This window comes from Lynx canadensis, chromosome B1, assembly GCF_007474595.2.
Source record: "Lynx canadensis isolate LIC74 chromosome B1, mLynCan4.pri.v2, whole genome shotgun sequence".
Taxonomy (NCBI): Eukaryota; Metazoa; Chordata; class Mammalia; order Carnivora; family Felidae; genus Lynx; species Lynx canadensis.
Genome location: NC_044306.2, coordinates 17,815,292 through 17,821,497, shown reverse-complemented (window position 1 = coordinate 17,821,497; position 6,206 = coordinate 17,815,292). Strand labels below are relative to the sequence as shown.

At 38.2% G+C, this 6,206-nt stretch overlaps 1 pseudogene; it reads left to right on the top strand.

Annotated features, from left to right (window-relative positions):
- Nucleotides 1–3,689: 3,689 nt before the first annotated feature.
- LOC115511448 lies at nt 3,690–5,429 on the top strand (annotated as a pseudogene).
- The last annotated feature ends 777 nt before the right edge of the window (nt 5,430–6,206 follow it).

The following is a 6,206-nucleotide window of genomic DNA, read 5'->3' as shown; positions in this document are numbered from 1 at the left end:
CAACTTCCCAGTTCACTTGAATATATATACACACAGCTTTAGTGATCAGCTTCTGGATAAGAGAGGGGCAAATTGGAAGAGATAGAAAATCAAAGTGGATGTCTATTAATGCAATTCACAATTCAAACACCTAGAGTAAAACTAGATAGATAGAGGTGGGAAAGAAGAAAAGTTAACAAAAGATTCCAGCTCCTTGACCTAGAACAGAAATCTCAGTATTCATCAAATGCAAGGAGTTATATTACAGGAATCCCTGGACATATTTTTAAGTGCCTTTTCAGCATAAGCCTTAAATTTGAGTCTAGCCTTGATTCTAGTTTAACTAACTGGTTAACTTGGAGAAAACCACTTACCATCTTTGAGCCTTATTGAATAAATTTCAAAAATTGTAAACTGATGTGAAACATTAATCACTACTTATAATGAATGGTACTCTACTATATATAGTTATAGGCTATATGATATATGCATAATATGCATATATATGGTGTGCATTATATATATCCTGTATGTATTACATATATGTGATATGAGCTGGGAATATTTTATTTTATTTTTTAATGTTTTTTTTTTTAATTTATTTTTGAGACAGAGAGAGACAGAGCATGAGCAGGGGAGGGGCAGAAAGAGAGTGAGACACAGAATCTGAAGCAGGCTCCAGGCTCTGAGCTGTCAACACAGAGCCCGACATGGGGCTCGAACTCGCAGAGTGTGAGATCATGACCTGAGCCGAAGCCGGACGCTTAACCGACTGAGCCACCCAGGTGCCCCCATTTTATTTTATTTTATTTTATTTTATTTTGACTCTACGTATTGCTTATTAACTGCACAGCCTTCAGCATCATGCCTAGCCTCTCTAAGCTCATGTTTCTTCATTCATATCTTTGCTGAGTTGTTTTGAGGGTCACATGCAATTTTCTATAGCTTCTGCCACATGTGGGCACCTAAAACTATAAATTATTAATATAATTATTTTTATCTGTTTTCGTATTCTTTTTTAAAATAATGTTTATTTATCTTGAGAGAGACAGAACTGTGGAGGGGCAGAGAGAGGGGGAGAGAAAGAATCCCCACCAGGACAGTGCAGAGATCAACTCAGCCTTGATCCCACAAACCGTAAGATCGTGACCTGAACCGAAACCAGAAGTCAGATACCTAACCATCTGAGCCACCCAGTTACCCCTTTATCTATCTTCATATTCTTTGGCTTTAATGTTATCACACATTTTGAAGATTCATAATCATCTCCACCTTCCATTTCTCATTTTTAGTTCTAAAACCAAAAGAGGAAGGATACCATATGCATTTCTACTATTGTGTATTGTTATCACTATACTTCTAGCACCGGATGCAACAGAGGTTGAGCTTATTGGAAAAAATTGTGACTCAGAAGTAGAATGTCCTATGAGAATTATTGGTTACACTTCTAGAGCAGATCACCAGGCTTGCAGGAGCATGCTCTTAGAACATCAGTGATTTTTCTAAGTAGATCAGGATCTCCTATTAATTGTGAAAGAGACCACTTTTAACTCTGCTTCCCATCACTTCTGGCAGAAAAATGTGGAAGGGCTCGGTGATCCCATTTTAGGTTCCTTTAAAACTTGAATGATGTTGGCAGAATTATGGAAATTGGATTAGTAAGCAACTGCCAAACTCATGATTATACATTTAAATAAATAATAATAGATTTAAAACAAATATAAATATTTCCATATATAATTCAAGTATCTTATTTTGATGTAATTTCAGTATAACACTGTGTGTTCATACTTGAATGTAATTTCCATTGCATTTTTGTGTAACTTCTTTAGCATCCGTATTGTTATGTAATTGACACACAATGAAATTAACCATTTGAAGTGTTCAATTCAATGGTTCTTCATGTATTCACAGACTTGTACAAGCATCACCACAATCTAAGTTTTTGGAATATTTTTATCAACTCAAAAATAAACCCCACATGCATTAACATTTGCTCTATAATCCTTCCTCCCTCACATACCTCAGCCTTATGCCCTAGGCTAATATACTTTCTGTCTTTATTGATTCACCTGTTCTGAACTTCTTTTAAAAATGGCATCGTGTAATATGTGGCCTTTTGTAACTGTCTTCTTTCACTTAACATAATGTTTTCAAGGTTCATCCATATTGTAGCATGTATTGGTACTTTATTCCTTTTTATTATCAAATAACATTTTATTTTTTAGGTACACATCTTAATTATTCATTGAAGGACATGTGTGATATTTCCATTTTTTTTCCAATTTTGGATGATGCTACTATGAATATTCATGTACAATTTTTGTGTGGGTATACATTTTTCTTTCTCTTGGGTTCACACCTAGAATGGAAATGCTGAGTCAAATGGTAACTGTTTAACATCTTGAGAAACTGATAAAATATTTCCACAGTGGCTGTGCCACTGCTATATTCTTACTAGCCGTGAGTGAGAATTCCAACTTTTCCACGTTATTGTCAACACTTGTTACTGTCTATCTCTTTGATTATAACCATCATAGTGGGTACAAATTAGTGTCTCATGTGGTTTTAAGTTGCATTTTCCTAATAATTACCGATGTTGAACATGTCTTTCCGTGTTTATTGCCCATTTCTATGTTTTCTTTGGAGGGATGTCTACTCAGCTTCTTTTCTCATTTTTAAATTGAATTGTCCTTTTATTATCGAGTTGTAAGGAATATTTACATATTATAGATGTATAAAAGTCCATTATCAGATATGTGATTTTCAAATATTTTCTCTGATTCTCTGGGTTGTCTTTTAACTTTCCTATTGGCATCAATTGTAGCATAAAGGCTTTAATTTTAATGTCATTGAATTTATCTTTTTTGCTGAAGAGCACTTTTTTGGGTGTTATATCTAAGAAACCACTGTCTAAACCAAGGCACACAGATTTACAACTATGTTTTCTTCTAAGCCTTTTATACTTTTGCTCTTATGCTTATGTCTGTAACATATTTTGTGTTGATCTTTGTGAAAAATGTGAGGTGGATGGTCCATCCAAATTTATTCTTTTGCATGCAGATATTCAGTTGTCTGAGGGCCATCTGTTGAAAATTATTCTTTACCCATTGAATAGTCTTGACACCCTTGTTAGAAATAAACTGACTATAAATGTATGGGTTCTTTCTCTTTTTTTAAATGTTTATTTATTTATTTTGAGAGAGAGCAGGGGAAGGGCATAGAGAGAGGGAGAAAGAGAATCCCAAGCAGGCTCTGCACCCTCAGTGCAGAGCCTAATGCAGAGCTCAGACTCATGAACCATGAGATCATGACCTGAGCCAAAATCAAGTGTCAGACGTTTAACCGACTGAGCCACCCAGGTGCCCCTGTATGGGTTATTTCTCAACTGTCAATTCTATTCAGTTGATCTATAAATTTATCGTTATTCCAGGATTTCACAGTCTGGATTACTATATCTTTGTAGTAAGATTTGAATTTGAGATTTGGTCTTATTTTTGAAGGTTATTTTGGCATCCTAGATTTCTATACAGATTTTTGAATTAACTTGTCAATTTCTGCTAAAAGTCTTGAGGCCTTCCTGTGATTCACTGTGGCCCTTCCTCCCGCAATGGTCACCTCTGCCTGCTCAGGCTGCCTCTGTCGCTTGGACTGCTCTGGAGAAAACATGGTGTCTGCCCTCAATTTGTGAACAGTGCTAGCCCTCAGCTCAAAGGCAAATAATTGAACTTTGTGAATTGATCAACAAGAATAAGGAACTTTTTGCAAGTAACTTATCATATCTGGGCACTATGTTTGGAGCTTCTGGTGTACTGGAACACTTCTTGGGTGTCCTTGCTGTTTTGTTTGCAAGGTTTTCTATGCCCAACATTCCTGGTTCCCAAATAGGATTATTCCAGGTATAGCTTTTCATTAGTACTTATAATGGGGAGCATATTCAATATGCAACAAATAACTTTGCTGGGCTTTGCCATCAGTTAACAAATGCACTTGTGGAAAGCAAACAGCCCCTGGGAGGAATTGGCATCCTTAATGTAGCAATAGACAAGCTTCAGATGAATGCAAACTAACTGACTCCCAAAGCTGCTAATCTTTGCCAGCTTTGCTTGCAGGTAAAAATGCTTTAAGTGTGCCCTTCCATATCTTGACAGAGATATGATAGGTAGCTGCAAAGAGAATAGAGCTCTATTCATCTTGGGTTTTGTTTTCGGTGTTTTCTGATGCTTTGACAATTTGGAGGCCCTGTGGGCCTGGGGAGGGGTTAGCTAATTCCGAGAGACAGCTAACAACTTGCCTGTGAGCATGCATTTGACATGCAAATTAATCAGTCCCTTCAGATACTCCTCTGCCTGTCTCACTGTCAGACTCCTGCCATTGGGAACATTATCCCCCCTGCCCTAAATCACCCCAGATCCAGGTATGGGACAACTACGGACCACCACTATAACCCAGAGCCTACCAAAATTATTCAAACATCCATTCCTAAACTTGCTTAGTTTGCCTGCTTTACCTTGCCTGTTTCTTCCCTCAAAAACCAGAATAAAGGCTTTGAGCCACACTTTGCCCTGGTTCCTTCTGCCCCCTGATTGACCGTAGTGCTTCCTCATGTGGTCCTGTGTGGAGTGCTGTGCCCTCTCCTCTTGGGAAGTATAAACGACAATATTTTCAATGGCAATTATCCCCTGATCTATTGACCTCTCTATATCTGAAAATCCTAGGTACATTTTAGAACAGGAGCCTATGATGCAAAGCACTTTTTGTGATACTGTTATATGGAAGAATTATCTGGGCCAGGCTGACGAGCACTTTACTTTTCTGAACAGGCTAAACCCAGGCCTGCTGTGGTGATCAGTCATATCATGTTGGAGTCATGTATAATAAGTGCATTCTAGCTTCTCTGATGCTACTTAGCAAAGAACAGTAGCTACCAAAACATAACGTCTCAGATTATGAGTAGATTCATTAAGTCCCTTAGCAGTGTTTACCATGAGTTACCACAAATTTATCCAACCAACAATCTTTCAAGACTTTCAAACCTGGTAAATTAATTACAGTGAAATTTTTGCTGCGACTGGAGAAGCAAAACTTGTTATCTCTTTAAAAGAATCCTGAAAGGCTTGCAGAGACTTTTTAAACATTATTGTCATGAAATTTGGCAAGGGGTGCGCAATTACCTGGACCTCAGGAGACAGAAAAACACATACTACACATGACAGAAGATGGTGAGATTTTTGCAAGCATGTTATGATCAGTTTTTCTAATGACTACCCCAGAATATAATATATAATCCAGCCATGCTTCATAACATTGATCCGGAAATGTTGAAATAAAGAGAGCTTGATGAGTGACCGAAAGCCATGGATTAAGAGGCTGTGGTGAATCCCCAATCTGCACAGAAGAGAATGGGATCGCAAGGTGAATCAGTAAACAAACCATATAGTTGCTCTTGAAACTAACATGCATCCTGAGTTAAATAAAGGTGAAGCCAACCATCGCCTTGGCCAGAGGCAAATGTTACAAGGGTGGCAAGGGAGGACCAAGACTGTCTCACCTGGATATTAGAGAATTAAATTTTTTTTTTTTGACAAATCCTGGCGATATCTCCTAGCTGCAGTACCTTTAACTGCTTGCCCTGTTGCTGAACACAAGCCTCTGCTTGACACAGGCTCCTGCTGGACGTGAGAGACTCCATGTTCCTCTCTACAAATACAGCACAAGTTTATTCCTTTGCAGTTCTGGAAGTCAGAAATCCAAACTAAGTTTCACTTAGCTGAAGTGAAGGTATCCACAAGGCTGGTTCCTTCTGGAAGCATTAAGGGGAGACTCTGTTTCCTTTCCTTTTCCGTGTCTAGTGGTTGCCTCTATTCCTTGGCTTGTGGCTCCTTCCCAAACTGCCAAAGTTCTCGACTCCTATCTCTGCTTCAGCGGTTTCCTTGCCTTTTGACTCTGACTCCTGCTGTGTCCTTCTGATAAGGACCATTGTGATTTTACTGTATCTATGTGGATAATCCAGTGTGATCTCTCCCTGTCAAAAACCTTAATTAAACCCCATCTGCAAAATCTTTTTCACCATACAAGGGGATATTCACAGGTTCCAGAGATTAGAATGTGGATGGGTTTGGGGCAGTGCGTTACTGCTGCTTAGAGTACTGCCATCTTAACAATACGACGTCTTCTGACTCAAGACCATGGGATGTGTTTTCATTTGTTTAGATCTTCTTTAATTT